The 24263-nt window shown below is 47.5% G+C and overlaps 1 protein-coding gene across 1 annotated transcript in view; it reads right to left on the bottom strand.

Annotated features, from left to right (window-relative positions):
* Positions 1 to 487: 487 nt before the first annotated feature.
* FAM120B (family with sequence similarity 120 member B) overlaps positions 488 to 24263 on the bottom strand; it is a gene marked incomplete at its 5' end in the record, with an annotated part of 83507 nt that continues 59731 nt past the window's right edge. The window contains one exon of the mRNA XM_079716508.1: positions 488 to 646. The remainder of the gene's footprint in view (positions 647 to 24263) is intronic.

Raw genomic sequence — 24263 nt, 5'->3', positions numbered from 1 at the left:
ATAAACCAGATGCTGTTCTCCCCGCAAGAAACAGGCACAGAGGTAAGAAGTCAATGAGGCTCATTTGGGAGATTGGTTTCCCACCTGTTACAGATACTCGAGAATGAAAAAGCCTCTTCGGCTGCTGTGCAAACACTAGTTTCTTCTCAGATCCGTGGGAACAGCTGGAAACTGGAGCCGGGCTCCGGGGGGAGATGGGCAGCTCGGGGAGGAGGACAGCATCTGGACAGTGGGCAGGTGCCTCAGAGCTACAGACCCTGGACGAGGGGACAGCCTCTTGCCAGCCCGGTCGAGCCTCCGAGCTGGGCCCACCTGGTGCCAGCCTGTATCTGGCACGGGACTCGTGTCCCCGGGAGAGAGGCAGGTTCACAGACTTGGAGACCTCAACCTTAAACCCGGGTCCCTAGTTCCAAGGCTTTTCAATTCTGTTCACCTTGAGTTTATTCCACAACATACATATGTCCAGCTTCCTCGTCTTTTCCCGGTGACTTCATCCCATGCCATCACTGCTTCGTTCGTGTGACATGGGTTGTGTTGGGAGAAGGGGTCCGTCCTCAGGGCGGAAAGGCAGGGCTCCAGCTCTCCATGGGGTCGAAGTCCCTCAGCTCCACTGACCTCCAGGAGCAAGGGTCCTGCTCAGACAGCCCTATGAATTTGAATAAGTGATCAGAAAAGGCAGTTCCAGCGTTTCTGTGCCTTTTCAATTTGCACACGTTTCTGAATTGCAGTGTTTTCTCTGCAAATTAACCCACAGGGAGAAAAGCCTCGCCCAGACACACGCTGAGATGTAAATGAGGAGGAGACTTGAACACACCTCGTGGTTTCAGTGAGCACCCAGCTGGTGGCTCCTCGGCCCCTGTGGACGGGCCCCCCCAAGCCCAGGCTGCTCCGGGCCCTGGTGAGGTCTCACATCTCCCACACCAGTGTGGGTACGGGCCTGAGGGGCAGGGTCTCTGGAGGGACAAGGGCCCTCAGGATGGCCTGTGACCTGCAGGGACTTGGGCCCCACGACTCGGGGCTCACAAAGCCACCGAGGGCTCCTGTCCCAAGCCAGCCCTTCACATCAGGGTCCCAACGGGAAATGACGGTGCCCACGGGTCCGAGTCTCAGGTGAGGATTTTGGTGGCCACAACGCTGGGCTCCGAGCTCCGCTCTGCAGGGCCAGCGCTCAGCGGGCAGGTGACGTGCAACAGCATCTGTGGATGAGGGTGGACCCACGGGCAACATGGCCACGAATAACCACACACGTGTCACTGCACCTGTGGGACACATTCACAGAAACAAGAGTTCTGATGGACGTGCCAAACCTTCGTCCTTGAGAAGGGAGGGATTTCGTATTGCCTGCTCAGCCTGACCCAAGTGGAACACGGTCGCTCGGGGAGTTTTATGAGAAAAGCTGGGCATCTTTTCGTTTAAGGGCGACTTCTACTTCCTCCTCGTGAGCTGTCACGTCCTTTGCCTCCTTTTCCTCATTGACCTATTGGTCTCTTTATTATTAACTTAAATAACAAAGAAACCCCTCTGTGCTTCTGATATGAGTTACAAATATTTTTTACAGCTTATCTTTATCTTCTGACTGGCTTATGGTGACAGTTTAGCTCCACACAGAGTATTTTTATTCTTATGTCATCTTTTTGTTCATATCATTATGGCTTCTGGGTTTTGTGCTATATTTAGGCCTTCCATACAACATAAAAAACCCTCCTGTGGTTTCAGTACACGTCTGTTTCTCTTCTTTAGCATTTAGATCATTGATCTGTCTGGAATTAACTTTGATGAAGTATAGGGCCAGCTTTATAGTTTTCCAAGATGTTTGTCTACGTAACACAACTACAGGAAAATCATGTTCCCCCAGTGATTTAAACACTTTTATCATAAATTACATGTATTTTGGGTCTGTTTCGGGACTTCCTAATTATCCATTTGCCAGTAACACAGAGTTTAAAATATAACTTCAAAATGTGTTTTAATATCTGATAGAGCTAATTCCTCTATTTGTTTTTTCTCTTACATTTGTCCTATTTTTATTTTTTCCCACAAATTTAGATTTAACCTGTCTAGTTAAAAAGAGTTAACATTTTAGTTGGGGTTGCACTATGTGTACAGATTAACCTTGCAGAATCTGGCATCTTTATGATGCGTCCTCTAACCCAAGTGCACACGTGCTGGTCCCTGTCCCAGTGTGCGCGTTCCTCAGAGGTGCTGTACAGTTTTCTTGCTGTAGGACTTTCATATTTCTTCCTAACCACATTGTTATATAGCTTATCTTTTTTTTTGATGCTGTGATAAATGAAGCCTTTTCTTCTGTCGTATCTCCTACTGGTTCTTGTTTCCAGACAGAAAGCCTGCTGATTACTTTGCCAAATTCTCTTACATTTTTGTACATGTTTTTCAGCTGCTTCTCTAGGGTTTCCAGATATACAGTGAAATAACCTGTAAGTAATCATCACTTTGTCTCATCCTTTCCCATTTTTGTACTTTCTTTCTCTTGACTCAACTGCATGGGCCAGAGCCACCAAAACTGTGTGAAGGGGCTGTGGGATTGTGAGGGTCTGTCTTCTTCCCAGTGTTTCCAGGGTTCCCCAGGATGTGAGCTTTCAGGCTGAGACCGCACTGATAATATTAAAGACGTATTCATCAATTTGTTTTATTAGGAGCATTTTAAAAGCTGAGAGTGGATGTTGAATTTCATCCAATGTTTGTCAGCATCTATAGAGACATTTTTATCTTTTGCTCTACTAGATGGTGGTTTATATCAAAACCTAGTATTGACCCATTCCTACTTCACTGGAAAAAAAAACACTTAGTCCCTTATTAGTGTATAATCTTTTTAACACACTGCTGGATTCTGTTTGCTAATTACTTACTTAGGATTTTCACACTTGCTTATACATTAGTTGATAGTTTTCGTTTTTGCTGATCTCTTTGGTGTCAATGTTATGTTCGCTTTCTTTCTACATTTGCGATGGCTTAAAAAATGTTGGAACACACAGGGTAAATGGCACAGAGGGAAATCAGCACTTTCCACCCTTTACCCAAGTAACCTGGAAATGGGTCTTTTATGTGCATCTGTTGGAAATTAAAAGATACTTGAGGTATTATGAAGAAATTCCTATTTTAAAAAGCCATTGAGGGCTTCCCTGGTGGCGCAGTGGTTGAGAGTCCGCCTGCCGATGCAGGGGATGCGGGTTCGTGCCCCGGTCTGGGAGGATCCCATGTGCCGCGGAGCGGCTGGGCCCGTGAGCCGTGGCCGCTGGGCCTGCGCGTCCGGAGCCTGTGCTCCGCAACGGGAGAGACCACAGCAGTGAGAGGCCCGCGTACCGCAAAAAAAAAAAAAAAAAAAAAAAAAAAAGCCATTGAGGGCTTCCCTGGTGGCGCAGTGGTTGAGAGTCCGCCTGCCGATGCAGGGGATACGGGTTCGTGCCCTGGTCCGGGAGGATCCCACATGCTGCGGAGCGGCTGGGCCCGTGAGCCATGGTCGCTGAGCCTGCGCTTCCGGAGCCTGTGCTCCGCAACGGGAGAGGCCACAACAGTGAGAGGCCTGCGTACCAAAAAAAAAAAAAAAAAAAAGCCATTGAGATAATAAAGTCTAATAGGAGTTTTGCTTTCGGTAAAATTCCAAGTTTGACTTGCTCTTAAGGCCATTTGGTGCCCAGCAATGTTTGTTGGTTAATTTGGAAGCTGAAGGCCAGATTTTAATTTTATTTAAATAACACTATTTTATGCTCAAAAGTACAATGGTGAAAGGCCAGGAAAATGTAACTTAATAAGCAGCCAAGCACCTGCTTTCTTGTTTCCAGGAAGTGAGGAGGACCTGCTTGTGGTCGAGCACTGGGCGGGTGACTGGAGATTGAAGGGAGCCTGGCAGGAGGTGGCTGGGGGGCCTGGCTAGGGTGCGGACGGTTAACTAACTCTGGTGGGCAGTGCGATGCAGAAGGCTGAGGGCCTCTGCCGAGCTTGGGGGGCTGTGCTGATGAAGTGACCGCGGGGACCAAGACCCTCGTGGTGACACCCGAACCCTGGGTCTGAGGGAAGTCACGTCCTAGAGCCACAAACGAACTTTTACAGCAGATTTTGTGAAACACTGGGGGTGCTGCCGCCATGGCAGCCGGGGGCTCTGTGCGGGGCGGGCATCTCAGGAGAGGCTTGGGTGGGTGAGTCTGGCCACAAGAGGCTGACTCTGACCCAGAGGTGGCTTTCTATACCGCATGGAATCGCTTGGGTCCCTGGCTTCCCAGTGACTCCCTGGAGACCATGAGATGCCTCAGGTCTTGCCTGGGCATCCGCTCCTGCCCACGCCCAGGGTCTGGCTGACAAAGCGCTGAGGGGGCCCCAGAAACCCTGGAGTAGGTCCCGTGCTGCCCTCCTGCCTGGTCCCAGCTCTGGGTGGTCCCAGCAACTTGGAGAATACGGAGAGCGGCCTGGCGCCCTTGTTTCTGGGAGGAACTGCCATGCTCTGCCCTCTCCTGATAAACCTGGACGTGGGCCCTGCATGTGCAGCTCAGCAGCCTGTGAGGCCTCCTTGTGCAGGTCTGTGTGGTGCCTGGTGGAAGCGCCCCGGACGCACACGCCCATCCTGATGGAGAGAAGCAGCCCAAGGTCACAGCCAGACCTGGGAGCTGGTCTCCCCAACAAGAACCAGCAGGAGAAACAGAATCTCTGTATCCCTCGGTTCTCAAAAAAGAAAGTAACTGTAAGCAGACAGGGTACGGGGTCCCTGGAGAAAGAACCAGGCATGGCTTTCTTGACATAAGAAGCCATTTTTGGCCTAAGCCTTTTGTGATCCGAACCTGGACACAGTGCTTGCCTTTGAACAGGTCTCAGCAGTTAATGATCTTAGTGGAGGTGGGGAACGCAGGAACAAAGGAAAAGCTGTCAAGAAGCAATAGATCAGCGATAAAACCGAGTCCCAGGTCCTCTCCGAGGGACGTACGCCACGGTCTGAGTTATTCTGCACGAAGTCCCCCACCCAGGAGGACGAGGAGTGATGATGTTGACCCTCCCAACTTCAATCAACTGAAGCTTGAGCTGTGTCCGCCTCTGCCCAATTCTATGTTGAATTCTCTTCTGCTCAAGCCCCCTCATGAAGATGCAGGTACCCTTAGCTTAAAACATCCCCAATTTTGCTGCCTTGGGAAATATCCCCGGTGCTCTCCTTACTTGCTGCAAGTAATCAATCCTTCCTTCTCCCGCGCTGGGCTTGGTTGTGTCTTCTGGCTCGACGCTCACCAAGAGGGAAACCCAGTTTTGGGGTAACATAGCAAAGGTCTGGCTTTGCCCTAGACCCCTCCTAGCCTCCCGTTGGGGGGGCTCCAGTCTCACCAGCTGACACCTCGGTGGAGAGGAGGCTGCGACCGGCCCGCTCCCTTCAGCAGCTCTCAACCCCAGCTGAAAACCTCTAGGAGGCTCCGCAGCTGTGCCCCCTGCAAGGAGCCCCCTGGTGCTGCCGGGAGGGACGTGGATCCCACAACAGGGCCCATGAAACGGTCCAGCTAACAGCTGACGAAAGCCCACCCATTTGTCCCATTAAACCAGCTCCCCAAACTGCGTGGGTGGACAGAGGTTCCCTGGCCGAGGGGCAGCGTCCCAGCCGGTTGGAGCTCTCCCGTGCGGGCAGAGCCTCAGCCCGCAGACACCAGCCTGACATTTGGGGAAGGGTCCATTCCGGAGTCAGGCGCCAGGCGAACAGACATACACGGCCACTCAGCTCTCCCTCCAACCGTACGTGCTCCGAACTGGGCGGAGAGGGCCAGGCCAGAGGTGGAGGGAGCGCTGAGGCAGGGGCAGCAGGGCCGGGAAGAAGGCAGGCCCGACCCCTCCCCAGCCCCATTCCAGAGCACAGATAAAAGCGAAACCTGACCAGGGAGTGTTTGTGTTGCCACGGTAACGGGGACACTTCAGCAACTCGGAGCAGATGGTCAGTGAGCAACAGGCAGCATATGCTCCCGTAAGCCCTGCCGTGGGCACAGATGGAGGGTGGGCAGGGCGCTCGCCCTGGTACCCTGACATTTCCTTCCCTGCCCTCCCCTTGGTGCTGCGTCACGGAGATTAGCGCCCGTGTGTGCAGCTGGGCGTCAGTTAGCCGAGTGGGACGCTGAGGACCAGGGGCCCAGAGTCTAGTGAGCAGCCCTGCCAGCTCTGGGCTGTGCCTGTGGCTTTTACAGGAGCAGCACACTTCCCAGTGGGATGGAGGAGAATTAAACGTCTCCTTCAGCATCTTCAGGGACGGGGTGGGGCAGAGACAGGTCCTCGTGGGGACTTTGGGGACTCAAGGGCGGGAAGCATGTGGTCACGCTGCTTGGCCACAGGCCAGTGTGTGACCCTGTGATTCTGTGTCTTGTGCTGTTTGTAAATATTCACCACATTTGGTTTGACCCCCTTTGTGGGAGGTTTAAGTATCGGCCTATGGGAGAAGACCCCTGCACACGTCACACTTTCCTCTGTTCCAGTTGCATTTGAACGTGTCCTGTGGCCCCTGTAAGTCGGACACTCCCTTTTCCTCGGGCTGCCAGACTCAGAATGAGCTTTGTATGGACAGGACGAGAGTAAATTCCTATCTGGACCCTGGGGACAGAGTCTCCCACACAAATGTCATGTCAGTACATCTGCCCACAGAACAGCTGCGTCAACCTACGTGGCTTCCCCGCTGTCCCCAGGCTCCCACACCTCCATCCACGCCTCCTCCAGGCTGTCCTGCGTTACCTTTTGGCCATTTTGTTTCTGATGCTTTTTTTAATGCATTAAATTCGAACTCATATCTCTTCCCACTTTCCCTTTCCAGAGGTCCTGAAGTTGTCATTTCAGGGAAAACAACACAAAAAGTTTTGTTGCCAATGATGAAATCTGAAATTTCAAGCAAAAATTAGAGTTGGGAGCCCTTGTGTGAGCCACAGCCGCTGGAGGGTGTCTTCACGAAAGAGCTCCCAGATGGGGCTGTGGACGACAGCAGCCAGTGTGACTCTCGTGTAAGGAAACATGCCAGCGTTTGGAAGACGGCAGAACTCGGAGAGCCAGTATTTTCCACATGACTAAGCAGGGTACACAGCTGCGCGCCCAGAGTGCAGGGCAGACCATTGCCTGTCACACACGCTGGGCCGGAGTTGCTGAAGCGGTTTCAGATTCCACTGCAGTCGCCTTCAGAGAACTCCTGCCTGTGGAGTGTGGGATGGTTTCCAGGAAGCCTGTCCATCTCTGAAAAGGCCACCAAAGGCCTCCTGCTCTTGAGCCACAGGCCTAGGGCTGGTCCTCCTTTTCTCTCAGACGAATGGCGCACTGCTGTAGACGGTCCGCTGTCTTTCCTAAAACTGGACACTAAATGGATTTGCAAAAGTGCAAAAGAATGCTGCTCTTCTCACTAATTTTTTTGGGGGAAATATGTTATTTTTAAATGAATTAATAAATGCACATTTAAGGTTTTTTTAATCATTTTTAATTTTTAATGCAGTAACCTAGAGTCCTCAATAGTTTCTAGGTATAAAAGGGGTCTAAGACCAGTAAGAATGAGAACTGTTCCTAAGAGGATAAAAAGCACATTTTCTATGATCTCTGTGTACTTGCTAGGGTCCACCAAAGCCTAGGAGTCTACTGTGATGATCTGCTGCTCCTCTGTGAAAGAGAATTCCTTCAGTATCCAACATAACAAGGTGATTTTCCTGACATCTGTCCACACAAGCTCAGAAATATTCAGTTTGACAATCAGCTCATTACAATGTGCTGTGAACGTTTTCATGAGGGCCAGGGACTGAACCTCACTACATACCATCCGGGATTAAAACGATTTTAATCCAGCTTTAAGACTTGGAAAGGTCCAACTGTTAGAAGGAAATATGCTGAAACCCAGAATATCAGAAAAGAGCAAAGGAAGAGGAGGATTTCTAAGGGGGGGAAAAAAAAGAGCGTGACTCTCTGGGAAAACCTTTTCAGAAAGAAATAAAATTCTGTAACCTTAGATTGGTGACTCATGCTGAGTCACGATCCCTTCAGCCACTGCAATACTGTCTTCTCAGAAGTGGATTGCTCTGAGACCAACGCCAAAGGTATTAGACAATTTCCTCCTTTCGCGTTGACTGCACCCCCCTCGCCGGGGCACACGATGACCTGTCACTGCCCTGCTGCCTGGGACAGGAAGGCTGGGGTGACACCAGATGTGTATCAGTGGCTCAGACTATTTCAATATCTCTTCACACGTGACAGGCTTTTATCTTGGTCTGGATCTGAAGCTAAGGCCTGTGGCTTGAACATTTGATTCAACAGACAGGCTGGTGGCTTAATTTAATCGAATTATCTGCTTTTCCTGAATTTTAACAGCTACATGGATCCAGAAAAGGGAGAGTATATCTCACGCCATTTTACACAAACTTATGAGTCAGCTGCTAACGCAAAGGACTGACAGGCTGGAGAGGCTGAATCAAACCACAAAACAGATCTTGGACAGTGTTTTACTCTTGGTGCCAGATTTGCCTCAAAGAAAATGGGTTTAGGAGACGACAAAACTGTAAAACGGCCAGCGAGAAAACCTACAGCCCCTCGAGCCTTCCTGGAAGAGGTTTCCCCCGGATGCTCAGCTTTGCTACCATTCAGCGGCTCTAGTGCAGACGAGTGTCCCGGTGTGACGCCGTGACCAGTGAGCCTCGCTCCCTCCTGCCCTCAAGCCACTGCCTGCCGGACCCCCTTACCCCCCGGCTCTGACCTCTGGGCAGAGGTGGGCGCTGGCCTGGGTGCCCGCGGGGGCCTGGTTGTCGGCACCAGCTCACGTTTCCCCCGCAACTCCCTGCGTGTCCTGTGGGCGCTGACCTGGCTCCCCAGGAGAGAGACTTCCTGGGAAAACCACAGAGACGCGAAGACCAGTCTGGTTTGGAGAGGCTGCTGCTTCTCCTTCTTTTTAGTTCAGACAACTTGCCGAAAAGAGAAGGTTGAAGTCAACTTCAGTTTGTACCCGACCTCCAATACAGCCGGCTTTCGCCCTCCACCTCCTCGTTCAGAACTATAACCGCCCTGCAGACTCGCGCTGCTTCCGCAGAAGGCGGGCTCGGTTGGGCCGGGGACAGCGACGGGGAGGCACGAGCCATGGCCTTGGGCGCCACCGGAGACCGGGAAGGAGTAGCTTTTCTAACCACACAGGACCTCGAGGTGAGGGAACGTTTGCCAACTGTTGGCTGGTTCACCTCCGTGGATGGGGTCTCACGGTCAGTCTGCAGAGCCAGCTCCGGCCCTTTTTAACGCTGCACAAGGAGCTCCCAGAACATCTGGGAGACGTGAGCCACAGAAGAAGCCACGAGTCAGCTTCTGCTACACTAACAGGGAGGCAGCCGGCTCGGCCGTGGGTCACGTTGGCATCAAACAGGAGGAAGTTATGAGCAGCAGGCCCTGCGGGGCCCCCCGAACTCAGCGCCTGCGAGCAGGCCGGGTCCCCTCTCCCCACACGGAACTACGGCTTCCCCAGAGCATGGCATTCAGGGTCCCTCTCTCCACCAAGGGACGCAGTTCGTGGTCTGACAACATCATGGTCCGCAAGCCTGCTCTTCCCCAAGCCGGCAGGACAGTGGGGTGAGGAATTCACTGGGCACTAAGCCAGGCAGACACTGAAGACCGGTGAGGATGTCCAGTCACCTGTGTGTCGCCAGCCGAAGCTTCAACACCACGTACAAAACACAGACCCGCCTCACACATGTGCTCTGTTTCCCTTTTGCAATTTTTTTTTTTCTTTTTTGTGAGTCAGGAAATAGTGGTGCCTGCTTATTTATTTTTCTTCCTAAGTTGTGGCAGGTGCCTGAAAGAGCTTGAAATTTTAAACAAGAAGTTCAAAAGCTAGAAAAAAATGAACATAACCAAATTCTGGGTGTTGAAACCTGAAAAAACAATCAGATTTATAAAATCCAGCGAATTAGTACTTTAAAAAAGTACACTTTATCTCAGACGAAAACAGCGTCCCTGCCGTGCCGTGTTCCTCCACGGGATCACACACGCATTGCTGCTGCAGAAGTTCCCACAGCACAGTTCAGGCAGGAGCCTTCCTGAAACCCAGTCCCCCAGAAGCTCTACCAGTTCAAGGGAGCAGCGAAGGGGGGGACTCCCGGCCTGGTACCAAGGGGCGCGAGGCACGGGAAGGACCCACCGCACCACAGCTGCGGGGGTGGGTGGGCGTCCGGGGCAGGGTGCCCCAAGCCTCGCTCCCCCTGTGCCGCCACCGCAGGCCCTGCAAGAGGCTCAGCCGCCACTGTCCCGGCCAAGCCCTCCTCCAGCACAGGCTACGGCAGACCACGGAGAGCTACTGGGGTTGTGATGCTGACACTATTTGCTTCATAATTTAGCTTCCTTTCATCTACATAAGGTCTTAGATTGAAAGCTGTATTAAGGAAGAGCTGTGAGCATAAGGAATCTAATGCGTGTCTGCACGAATTTAAATAACATTAGAAGAACAACAAATCAGCACAGAAATCACTTTTTTCCTTTTAGGGAGTACATGTGACTTACATCTGAAGATGAGGACACCAGGGCCACAAAGTAGGAGGAGGCCAGGCAGAGCCAGGACCAGACCCTGCTGTTGCCGCGGTAACCTCGTGGGAGTCGTCTGCTACCTAAGAGGCCTGGGTTAGAGCCCCAAGGCCTTTCCAGCTCTAGAACTTTAACTACGGGTCCAAATGAAAAACAGAAGCAAAGAAGTCAGTCATGTTTTCTCAGCAGTAACAGACTAATCATTTATATTTGGCATAAACCACAAACTTGTATCACAGATCACTGTTACGACACGAAGAGAGAAGGCAGACCCAACCAGACCATCTGTACGGCTGCAGGTTTCCCTGTGGACCTTGTGGAGAGCGCCGAGGAACAGGGCACATGGAACGTGGCCCTGGTGGCCCCCTCCTGGATGGGTCACAGCTTTTCCCTGGTTCTTGCATATGTCTCCTTTAATGATGAGGTCTGGCTAATTCCTAGGAGCAAAATGGTCACCACAAACCAGTCATTTCCACTCACCAGTGGAAAACTCTAACTCCTGACAAAATGGCCTTTCTGACAAATTTAAACAAGGAAATCAAAACCTAAAAGCTGTACCATGGACACATCAATGCATTTTACGAGGATCCTTGTATGTCAAAGGCCTGCGCCCACCACTGTGAGAAGGTAACTTTCTGTGAAATCGTGTTTTTAACTCAAGGACAGCTGTATGAAGACACGCGTGTGCACTGGGCTGTGTGGAAATGAAGCAGGAGCTGTAACCACGTGCTCTGGACAGACATCGAGGCCTCTGCTGTGCGGCCGACCAGAGGACTCCTGCAGTGTGGCCGAGTTCTCCACTCCCTGTTCTCTCCCACGAGTGTCTCTGAATTTACATTCACTGTTAGGACGATACTTGTATTCGGGGTGAAGCTGCAGTGATGCTTCTGGGCGACATGTCGCAGGTGGTTTTCCGTGAGTGTCTTCAGTTCTGCCTTGTCTTCCTGGCTCCCTTCTCTACCCACTGCCTGTGAAATGCACAAGGGGAACGGAGTTTAAAACACACACCACGTCCCGTGTACGTCTTGGGCTGGGTGCCAGTAACGTGTGAAATACAGTGTATTTTATGATGTGTTTTGACTGTAGATAAGCCAGAGGCACTATGTTCAATGTCCAAGTTTTAAAACGATTCTCTCTCCAACGGTGACAGGGCTCTGTCCCACCCAGCAGGTAGGCATTGGCTGGACTGCCTGGAACACAAGTGACTGCGTGAGTCTCCGTGGCAACCGCATCTTCTGAGCCAGCCCGCTCTTCCTGCCAGGACAGGACAGCTTCCTAAGCTGGAGGGACTGGGTGTGCGGGGGAGTGAGCAGGAAAGGAAGGGTGTGTCAGCTGCAGTTCCCTCCACAGGGAGCATCACACCTGAGGCCGTGTGTGTCTGCATGGGTGCTGTGCTGCCTGGACGTGGAGGAGGGTCTAGGAGAAGCTGAAGGACCCCCTGCCCCTGGGGTGCCCCCTCACTGAGTGTGGCCTTGGTGGCCCACGACGGGTCTCCTGATCTGACGTCACCAACCATGTGCTTCTTCCGTGTGACCCCTGCTGTCCTCAGGACTTTGTGGGTCGCTCCTGCCTCGGAGATGCTGGAAGGTGCCAGCCCCTCTCCTCTGAGATGCTCCTCCCCGCGACCCAGGGCACTCGCACCCACCTCCTCCTGCACCCTCAGGCAGCTCTCCCTCAACCTCCCCTTTCTCCATGGTCTGTGGGTGCTGGTGCCCCAGGTGCTATTCCTAGTTCTCTACAAATGTGCTCGCCGTGTGCGCCTGCGGCATCGGCGTCTCAAGGGCAACACACCCACAGGTTACCGCTGTTCTCCCCATGCTTCCAAGTCAACGGTACTGAGATCTTAACCCAACACAAGTCAGAAACCTGGGGGCTATCCCAAGGCCCCTCAACCCTGTTTCCAAAGGTCACGCAGAGCTTCAGATTTTCTCAACTACATCATCCCTTCTGTGCCTCCAGAAGAAACTAGAGGTCTCTGCTCTAAGGAAACTGACCAACCCGAGGTAAGAGAGTGAAGGATTCCAGTGTCAGGGCTTCCACAAGGGTCCCGTGACTGAGGAGGTGGCGGGTGGCAGCCCCGCCAGGCACGGAATCCCAACCCCCTTTTCAATGCCTGACTCTTCAACAAGAGTGGACACTCAAGAATCACCTGGCATCTGAGAAAAAAAAAAACTAAAGTAAAAACAGAGACCAAAACAAACATACAGAAAAAGAAACTTGGAAGGACAGTCTATGAAGGAAGAGAAACAAAATAAAACAAACTTACAGGTGTAATTAATCTCAGATGTGAGAGAAAAGGTGCAGTCCTGACACAAAGAAGAAAATGTGATAAAAATTAAGTATGCTGAGCTCTCAGAATTTAAAACCAGCAAAAGTAAAAAATTAATAGAAAGGATGGAAAATAAAGTTTAGGAAATTTCCCACAAAGTAGAGTAAAAAGACAAAAAGATATTAGGAGCAGAATATAAGATAATTATAGGACTCAGAATACTGTGTCTAACCTCTGAGACAAATAATTGAGAGAAGAGAAAATGAAAGGAAGAAATCATCACAGAATCATTTGAGAAAAGTTTTCCGGATCTGAAAGATGTGAATTAGCTTCATGTCACCGTCCACTTGGCAGGTGGGCCGCGCTGGAGATGGACTGGCTTCCCCCACCGCTCTGAGCAGGGGCTCCTTGGAAACTCTTGCTGGTGGTCAGGTGTGTGCCAAGAAGCTGGGCTGGGTGCTGGAGCTCCCCGACTTGGGGCCCATCAGGATGGCCAGGCCTAAGGCCTTTCCTTAGAAGCTCACCCACACCGACCTCCTTAGAGAGAGGACACACCTTCCTCACCACAGGCCAGAGACAGACCCAGTGTGTCGAGGTTGTTAAATTAATTAAACAAAGAGGCCATCAGACTGACTTGGCTCCAAGGCCTTAGCAGCCTAAGTAAGCAAACCAAAACTGTAACCGTCAAATGCCTTGAAATTAAGGAATCGAAACCTAAGGACAACCCACCACACGCAGCCAGAGAGGCTCTGGGCTCCAGCCAGTGAGAAACCGCCTGGCCTCGCTCCGCCTCCTCTCCGGACAAGCCTCCCCTCGGCTCTTATTGGGGACGCCTCCAAACAGCTTCTGCTTTGCTGCAGCCCAATTTGAATTGATTTTTTTCCTCAAATAAACTCTTAAAAATTTAATATGCTTTAGTTTGTCTTTTAACAAAGTGAAAGAGAGTTAAGTTAGCAAAGAAAAGACATGGAAAGTTGAAGCAAATGCGGCAAAATCTTGATAATGAAGAATCTGGTACATCCATTCTGAAGCTGAAGCTTCCATTACTGCAAAACAATGGAAAGAATGGCACGTGCTAATCAGAGTATCAAGGTGGATTAAAAGAGGGAGGCGGAGAGGTGAGGACAGGCTGCGGGTCACGGAGGGAAAGAAGGAGGGCCTAACCAAGTCACTCACGAAGGAGGCAAACGCCTTCAGACTCGGCTTCTTTCCTCTGAAAACCTCGGAGATAGAAACAAAACCTCAGCAACGCGTGAGTGGTACTTTAGAAGCTTGAGAGCAGCCTCCACAATAAAGCTAAAGGTCAGAGATGAACTGATGCCGTCACATTGCGGTCTGTTGAGGCCAGTTTTAGCTCTCAGACACGTCTTCCTATTTCTTTGTATGCCTTGTGATTTTCTGTTGAAAACTGGACATTTAAACCTTATACTGTGGTAATTCTGGAAATCAGATCCCCCTCATCTCCTGGTGTTTGCTGTTTGTTGTTGCCATCTCTGTGCTGGGGACCGGCCTGAGGGGGACACGTAAGGCCTGCTCACATCTTTTCTGAGCCTGCACCCTTCCCTGGCCATGCGTGGTGGCTTTCTAAATTTCCCTGTATGTATGCTTGCTTTTGAATGTCCTAACCCTTAAATGTCTGGCTTCCAGAAGAGCACAAAGGGAAAAAAGAGGAAACAAAAGCTCCACAGGGGTTGCTCCTTTAAATACTGTGGGGTTGAGACACTGGCGGCCAGCACCTGTCCCTCAGCAATCAAGAAGCCTGACGTGTGGCCCAGGACCTCACTGCCCATCCTGGCTCCAGCCAGCTGCACTAGGAACCTGGGCATGGCTGTCTGCCGAGGGCCTGGAGGACGGGCAGCCAAAGGGATGCATGGAAATTAACCACAACCAACCAGCCAAGCCTTCCCCTGGAAGCTGTATGCCTTCAGACTCCAGAGTTCCAAGACAGCTCCTTCAGACGGTTTCTGCCAGTACAGCTGCCGTCTCGGGAGATGGGTTCCTGGAGCCTCCTACTCCACCGTCGGCCCTGGTATCACTCTCCTCCCATGAAGTTTTGAATGTAGTACTTTTATTATTATTTCTAAAAGTAATTTTGATTTTGATTTCCTCAGTAAAAATTCAGAATGGTGGATTAATTTCCAAGTGGGAAGATTTCTGCTTTTTATCCTTCTGTTGCTGATTTCTTAAGTTATTTTCTTGTGGACAGAAAATATCTTATGTGATTTCTGCTTTTCACTAAATTGGTTGAGATTTACTTTGGAACCTGTAATACCCTGTTAGATTTTTTAACTGTCCATTTATTTTTGAAAATAATATAAATAAAGAGGGCATATATTGTTCTGTATATTTCTATTACAGTAAACTTGTTAATGAAGTTATTCAAATGTATATCATACTTTTGTCTACCTGATCTGTATCTCTGAGAGAGAGAGGTATTAAATATACTCTTATTGGGTCTGTTTCTCCTTGTATGTTGCTTATAATTTTGATTTATGTCAGGTGCATAAAGGGTTGACAGATTCTCCTCTATCATCTTCTTTCTTTCCTCTAGAGTGTACCCCTACATTTTACAAACATACGTAAACTTACATTTTTCTAAAAACAGCTAGATTTATTCAAAACCTATTCTCTCTCTAAACAAGATAAAAAATTTAGTCTGCCTTTACTTGATTTCTAATCTCACAGCATTGTTGGTTAGAAAAGATGCTTGGTATGATTTCAATTTTTTTAAAAAAAATTTGTTTACTTATTTATTTTTGGCTGTGTTGGGTCTTCGTTGCTGGGCGTGGGCTTTCTCTAGCTGTGGCGAGTGGAAGCTACTCTTCATTGCGGTGTGTGGGCTTCTCATTGCAGTGGCTTCTCTTGTTGCGGAGCACGGGCTCTAGGTGCATGGGCTTCAGTAGTTGTGGCGCACGGGCTCAGCTGTTCCACGGCATGTGGGAATCTTCCCAGACCAGGGCTCGAACCCGTGTCCCCTGCATTGGCAGGCTGATTCTTAACCACTGCGCCACTAGGGAAGTCCCTACTTTTCATCTTATGCCCCAGAAACACTCATTAACTTTCCTTATAATACTCTGAGATTTTAGTCTCCAACTGTTTTTGCTTATTCATTTTTTACAGTTAATAATTATATAGCAGTAACTACACATTTTACTGATTTCTTTGTTCAACACTTTCCTAAATCCCATGCATTCTTGTTAGCCGAAGTGCTTATTTTGCTAGAGCATACCCACTTTCTTTTGGAAAAGACCTGTTGGTCAAAATTTTACAATTCCTGAAAGTGTATTAATGTTTTGCTCTGATGTTACAATGCTAATTTGGCTGACTATAGGAGTCTGGGCTCAAAATTATTTTTCTCCAAAGGAAAGCAAAGACATGACGTGATTGCTGGAGAGAAAGTAGATTACAAAGGGTTTTTGCAAAATGGGAGGAATAACCAGGGGATGTAGCTGATGCTTCAGGAGCCGGGCAGTGGGGGGAGGCTGTGGTGGAGCAATGCCACTGACCAGGTGATGGGGACTTGAGAGCACAGCTGAAGAGACTCATGGGCAGTTCATCCACAGGAGGAGATGAAAAAGTAGATATTCCCCCTGTTATTCTGGATTTGTCTATTTCTCCTGGCATTTGCTTATACAATTTAGATTTGATAATGCGTTGATGCTTGAAAGAGGGCAAATGTGGCTGTAGGAATGTACAGAAAGCAGAGCTGTCGGCTGTGACTGAGGTCGGGTAGAGTGCTGGAAAACTAAGCAGGGAGGAGAGGTGAAACGTGTGGACGGTGGGACAGAGTGGAGGCTGACTTCCCTGAGGCTGGCGAGCGTGAGTATAAGGTGGGGCTGGTAAGGGTGACTGTGGGTTTTTCTCTAGCCACAATACAAATGCAAAGGATTGGATTTAACCGAAGTTTGCAGTTTTACCACATAAGCATAGTAAAATGAGAGAGGCAAAGCAGTCAAGAATAGATACAAGAAAGTCACTTTGATTTCTGATCATGGAAGGTAAACAGGGAGGGGATACGGCAGAGAAGGAATGTGAGGACCAATGAAGGGGGCTGGACTAGTGGACTGGGGTCCTGATCTGACCAAAGGATCACCCAGATCTAGAGGCAGGAAGCTGTGTGGCTGGACAGTAGGTGTTTAAAACTGAAGTTACTTTTTTAGTGACCACAGAAGGGACCCAGAGGAGACTTCTCTCCTTCCCCTGAACTCTACGAGGCACTGGAACTTTGTACCACCAGAGGCCTCCTGTGCCTGTCTGCCTCCCCAGAGAGTCCAGATAAATTGGAGAGACTGGTTCAAGATGGCGGAACAGAAGGAGGTGCACTTACTCCCTCTTGCAAGAGCACCAGAATCACAACTAACTGCTGAACAATCATTGACAGGGAGACACTGGAACTCACCAAAAAAGATACCCCACATCCAAATACAAAGGAGAAGCCGCAATGAGACAGTAGGAGGGGCGCAATCACAATAAAATCAAATCCCGTAACTGCTGGGTGGGTGACTCACAAACTGGAGAACAATTATACCACGGAAGTCCACCCACTGGAGTGAAGGTTCTGAGCCCCACGCCAGGCTTCCCAACCTGGGGTTCCAGCAACGGGAGAAGGAATTCCTAGAGAATCAGACTTTGAAGGCTAGCAGAATTTCATTGTAGGACGTCGACAGGACTAGGGAAAACAGAGACCCCACTCTTGGGCGGGCACACACAAAGTAGTGTGCGCGTCGGGACCCAGGGGAAGGAGCAGTGACCCCGTAGGAGACTGAACCAGACCTACCTGCTAGTGTTGGAAGGTCTCCTGCAGAGGCAGAGGGGGGTGGCTGTGGCTCACTGTGGGAACAAGGACACTGGCAGAAGTTCTGGGAAGTACTTTTTGGCGTGAGCCCTCCCAGAGTCACCATTAGCCCCACCAAAGATCCCAGGTAGGCTGCAGTGTTGGGGTGCCTCAGGCCAAACAACCAACAGGGAGGGAACCCGGCCCCACACATCAGCAGACAAGCAGATTAAAGTTTTACTGAGCTCTGCCCACAAGAGCAACACCCAGCTCTACCCACGACCAGTCCCTCCCATCAGGAAACTTGCACAAGCCTCTTAGATAGCCTCATCTACCAGAGGGCAGACTGCAGAAGCAAGAACTACAATTCTGCAGCCTGTGGGAAAAAACCACATTCACAGAAAGACAGACAAAACGTAAAGGCAGATGACTATGTACCAGATGAAGGAACAAGATAAAACCCCAGAAAAACAACTAAGTGAAGTGGAGATAGGCAACCTTCCAGAAAAAGAATTCAGAATAATGATAGATGATCCAGGACCTCGGAAAAAGAATGGAGGCAAAGATTGAGAAGATGCAAGAAATGTTCAACAAAGATCTAGGAGAATTAAAGAACAAACAGAGATGAACAATACAACAACTGAAATGAAAAATGCACTAGAAGGAATGAACAGCAGAATAACTGAGGCAGAAGAACGGATAAGAGACCTGGAAGACAGAATGGTGGAATTAACTACCATGGAACAGAATAAAGAAAAAGGAATGAAAAGAAATGAAGACAGCTTAAGAGACTTCTGGGACAACATTAAACGCAGCAACATTCGCATTACAGGGGTCCCAGAAGGAGAAGAGAGAGAGAAAGGACCCGAGGAAATATTTGAAGAGATGATAGTTGAAAACTTCCCTAACATGGGAAAGAAAATAGCCACCCAAGTCCAGGAAGCACAGAGTCGCAGTCAGGATAAACCCAAGGAGAAACACGCCAAGACACATAGTAATCAAATTGACAAAAATTAAAGACAAAGAAAAACTATTAAAAGCAACAAGGGATAAAGGACAAATAACATACAAGGGAACTCCCATAAGGTTAACAGCTGATTCCTCAGCAGAAACTCTACAAGCTGGAAGGGAGTGACACAATATATTTAAATGATGAAAGGAGGAACGTACAACCAAGATTACTCTACCTGGCAAGGATCTCATTCAGATTCGACGGAGAAATCAAAAGCTTTACAGACAAGCAAAAGCTAAGAGAATTCAGCACCACCAAACCAGCTCTACAACAAATGCTGAAGGAACTTCTCTAAGTGGGAAACACAAGAGAAGGAAAGGACCTACAAAAACAAACCCAAAACAATTTAGAAAATGGAAATAGAAACCTACATATTGATAATTACCTTAAATGTGAATGGATTAAATGCTCCAACCAAAAGACACAGGCTTGCTGAATGGATATAAAAACAAGACCCATATATATGCTGTCTACAAGAGACCCACTTCAGACCTAGGGACACATACAGACTGAAAGTGAGGGGATGGAAAAAGATATTCCATGCAAATGGAAATCAAAAGAAAGCTGGAGTAGCAATACTCATATCAGATTAAATAGACTTTAAAATAAAGAATGTTACAAGAGACAAGGAAGGACACTACATAATGATCAAGGGATCAATCCAAGAAGAAGATATAACAATTATAAATATATATGCACCCAACATAGGAGCACCTCAATATATAAGGCAAATGCTAACAGCTATAAAAGAGAAAATCAACAGTAACACAATAATAGTGGGGGACTTTAACACCTCATTTACATCAATGGACAGATCATCCAGACAGAAAATTAATAAGGAAACACAAGCTTTAAATGACACAACAGACCAGATAGATTTAATTGATATTTATAGGACATTCCCTCCGAAAACAGCAGATTACACTTTCTTCTCAAGTGCACATGGAACGTTCTCCAGGACAGATCACACCTTGGGTCACAAATCAAGCCTTGGTAAATTTAAGAAAATTGAAATCATACCAAGCATCTTTTCTAACCAAAAATGTTGTGAGATTAGAAATCAACTACAGGGAAAAATACGTAAAAAACACAAACACACGGAGGGTAAACAATACGTTACTAAATAACCAAGAGATCACTGAAGAAATCAAAGAGGAAATCAAAAAATACCTAGAGACAAATGACAATGAAAACACGACAATCCAAAACCTACGGGATGCGGCAAAAGCAGTTCTAAGAGGGAAGTTTACAGCAATCCAATCCTACCTCAAGAAACAACAAAAATCTCAAATAGACAACCTAACCTTACACCTAAGGTAATTAGAGAAAGAAGAAAACGACAACAAAAAACTCCTGGAAAGTTAGCAGAAAGAAAGAAATCATAAAGATCAGAGCAGAAATAAATGATATAGAAACAAAGAAAACAACAGCAAAGATCAATATAACTAAAATCTGGTTCTTTGAGAAGATAAACAAAATTGATAAACCTTTAGCCAGACTCATCAAGAAAAAGAGGCAGAAGACTCAAATCAATAAAATCGGAAATGAAAAAGGAGAAGTTACAACAGACAACGGAGAAATACAAAGCATCCTAAGAGACTACTACAAGCAACTCTATGCCAATAAAATGGACAACCTGGAAGAAATGGACAAATTCTTAGAAAGGTATAACCTTCCAAGACTGAACCAGGAAGAAACAGAAAATATGAACAGACCAATCACAAGAACTGAAATTGAAACTGTGATTTAAAATTTTCCAACGGGCTTCCCTGGTGGCGCAGTGGTTGAGAGTCCGCCTGCCGATGCAGGGGACACGGGTTCGTGCCCCGGTCCGGGAAGATCCCACATGCCGCGGAGCGGCTGGGTCCGTGCACCATGGCCGCTGAGCCTGCGCATTCGGAGCCTGTGCTCTGCAACGGGAGAGGCCACAGCAGTGAGAAGCCCGCATACCGCAAAAAAAAAATAAAATAAAAAAAAATAAAATTTTCCAACAAACAAAAGTCCAGGACCAGATGGCTTCACAGGTGAATTCCATCAAACATTTAGAGAAGAGCTAACACCCATCCTTCTCAAACTCTTCCAAAACACTGCAGAGGAAGGAACACTCCCAAACTCATTCTACGAGGCCACCGTCACCTTGATACCAGAACCAGACAGAGATACTACAAAAAAAGAAAATTACAGACCAATATCACTGATGAATGTAGATGCAAAAATCCTCAACAAAATACTAGCAAACAGAATCCAACAACACATTAAAAGGATCATACACCATGATCAAGTGGGATTTATCCTAGGGATGCAAGGACTCTTCAATATACACAAATCAATCAATGTGATACACCATATTAACAAATTGAAGGATAAAAACCATATGATCATCTCAATAGATGAAGAAAAAGCTTTTGACAAAAGTCAACACCCATTTATGATAAAAACTCTCCAGAAAGTGGGCACAGAGCGAACCTACCTCAACATAATAAAGGCCATAAATGACTAACCCACAGCAAACATCACTCTCAATGGTGAAAAACTGAAAGCAGGGCTTCCCTGGTGGCGCAGTGGTTGAGAGTCCGCCTGCCGATGCAGGGGACACGGGTTCGTGCCCCGATCCCGGAAGATCCCACATGCCGCGGAGCGGCTGGGCCCGCGAGCCATGGCCGCGGAGCCTGTGTGTGTCCGGAGCCTGTGCTCCGCAACGGGAGAGGCCACAGCAGTGAGAGGCCCACGTACAGAAAAAAAAAAAAAAAAAAAAAAAAAAAAAAAAAAAACTGAAAGCATTTCCTCTAAGATCAGGAACAAGACAAGGATGTCCACTCGAGCCACTATTCAACATAGTTTTGGAAGTCCTAGCCACGGCAGTCAGAGAAGAAAAAGAAATAAAAGAAATCCAAATTGGAAAAGAAGAAGTAAAATTGTCACTGTTTGCAGATGACATGATACTATACATAGAGAATCCTAAAGATGCCACCAGAAAACTACTAGAGCTAATCAATGAATTGAGTAAAGTTGCAAGATACAAAATTAATGCACAGAAATCTCTTGAATTCCTATACACTAACAATGAAAGATCAGAAAGAGAAATTAAGGAAACAATCCCATTCACCATGGCAACAAAAAGAACAAAATACTTAGGAAGAAACCTGCCTAAGGAGGTAAAGGACTTGTACTCAGAAAACTATAAGACACTGATGAAAGAAATCAAAGATGACACAAACAGTTGGAGATATAGTCTTCAATTGGAAGAATCAATATTGTGAAAATGACTATACTGCCCAAAGCAATCTATAGATTCAATGCAATCCCCATCAAATGACCAATGGCATTTTTTACAGAACTAGAAGAAAAAATCTTAAAATTTGTATGCAGACACAAAAGACCCTGAATAGCCAAAGCAATCTTGAGGGAAAAAAATGGAGCTGGAGGAATCAGACTCCCTGACTTCACACTATACTACAAAGATACAGTAATCAAGACAATATGGTACTGGCACAAAAACAGAAATATAGATCAATGGAACAGGAGAGAAAGCCCAGAGATAAGCCCATGCAGCTATGGTCAACTAATCTATGACAAAGGAAGCAGGGATATACAATGGAGAAAAGACAGTCTCTTCAATAAGTGGTGCTGGGAAAACTGGACAGCTACATGTAAAAGAATGAAATTAGAACACTCCCTAACACCATACACAAAAATAAACTCAAAATGCATTAAAGACCTAAATGCAAGGCCGGACACTATAAAACTCTTAGAGGAAAACATAGGAAGAACACTCTTTGACATAAATCATAGCAAGGTCTTTTTTGACCCACCTCCTAGAGTAATGGAAATAAAAACAAAAATAAACAAATGGGACCTAATGAAACTTAAAAGCTTTCACACAGCAAAGGAAACTATAAACAAGATGAAAAGACAACCCTCAGAATGGGAGAAAATATTTGCAAATAAATCAACGGACAAAGGATTAATCTCCAAAATATATAGAGAGCTCATGCAGCTCTGTATTAAAAAAAAACAACCCGGGGTTTCCCTGGTGGCGCAGTGGTTGAGAGTCTGCCTGCCGATGCAGGGGACACGGGTTCGTGCCCCGGTCCGGGAAGATCCCACATGCCGCAGAGCGGCTGGGCCCATGAGCCATGGCCATTGAGCCGTGAGCCATGGCCGTTGAGCCTGCGCATCCGGAGCCTGTACTCCACAACAGGAGAGGCCACAACAGTGAGAGGCCTACATACCGCAAAAAAAAAAAAAAAAAAAAATCAAAAACTGGGCAGAAGACCTAAATAGACATCTCTCTAAAGAAGACATACAGATGGTCAAGAAGCACACAAAAAGCTGCTCAACATCACTAATTATTAGAGAAATGCAAATCAAAACTACAGTGAGGTACCACCTCACGCTGGTTAGAATGGGCATCATCAGAAAATCATGATGTACAAACAACAAATGCTGGAGAGGGTGTGGAGAAAAGGGAACCCTCTTGCACTGTTGATGGGAATGTAAATTGATACAGCCACTATGGAGAAGTATGGAGGTTCCTTATAAAACTAAAAATAGAATCACCATATGATTCAGCAATCCCACTACTCGGCATATACCCAGAGAAAACCATAATTCAAAAAGACACATGCGCCCCAATGTTCACTGCAGCACTATTTACAATAGCTAGGACATGGAAGCAACCTAAATGCCCATCGACAGACAAATGGATAAAGAAGATGTGGTACATATACACAATGGAATATTACTCAGCCATAAAAAGGAACGAAATTGGGTCATCTGCATAGACGTGGACGGATCTAGAGACTGTCATACAGAGTGAAGTAAGTCAGAAAGAGATAAACAAATATCGTATATTAACACATATATGTGGAATCTAGAAAAATGGTACAGATGAACTGGTTTGCAAGGCAGAAACAGAGACACAGATGTAGAGAACAAACGTATGGACACCAAGGGGGGAAAGTGGTGGGTGGGTGGTGGTGGTGGGATGAATTGGGAGATTGGGATTGACATGTATACAGTAGTATGTATAAAATGGATAACTAATGAGAACCTGCTGTATAAAAATAAATAAATAAATAAATAAATAAATAAATAAATAAATAAATAAATAAAATAAAATAAAACAACACTGAAGTTATGAAGGGGTTGAGCTGCTGGTAATGAGAAGGCCAAGGTGGAAGACAAGACCACTGAAGGGGATGTTAAGGGACTAACATTAGGCTATTGGAAGGACTATCAAGTCCAAGGCTGTTCAAATTATTCCAAGAGTCATGCTGGAAAGAGTGAGCTGGGAGCCCAAATCTTGAAGAATGTGAAGTACAACAGGAAGCGTGGTGGCAGGGTGGACGACATGAGATTTAAAGTTCATTGTTTTTATGGAGAAGGGAAATGGTCTGTGTGGGAGATTCTACTTTCCAAACATGGGTACAGCACGACTTCTGGTCTCCTATGCTCTTCCAGAACCCTACTCCTTTCCCATCCAGAGGAAAGTCTACTTCATCTCCACCTGAATTTGTACAGGCCTTTCTGGTTACCTTTTTGGACAGAATATGGCAGAAGAGCTGATGCATGACTTGTGAGGTTAGGTTATAAAAGTCGACATGGCTTCTGCCTGGTTCTCTAGCTCTTGGGGTACTTGTCTTTGGTAGGCAATTGCCATGCTGGGAAGAAGCCCAAACCAGCCCCCACGGACCAGTGGAGAGGCTCATGTG

This window comes from Hyperoodon ampullatus, assembly GCF_949752795.1.
Source record: "Hyperoodon ampullatus genome assembly, chromosome: 12".
NCBI lineage: Eukaryota > Metazoa > Chordata > Mammalia > Artiodactyla > Ziphiidae > Hyperoodon > Hyperoodon ampullatus.
This window is presented reverse-complemented; position numbering and strand designations above follow the sequence as displayed.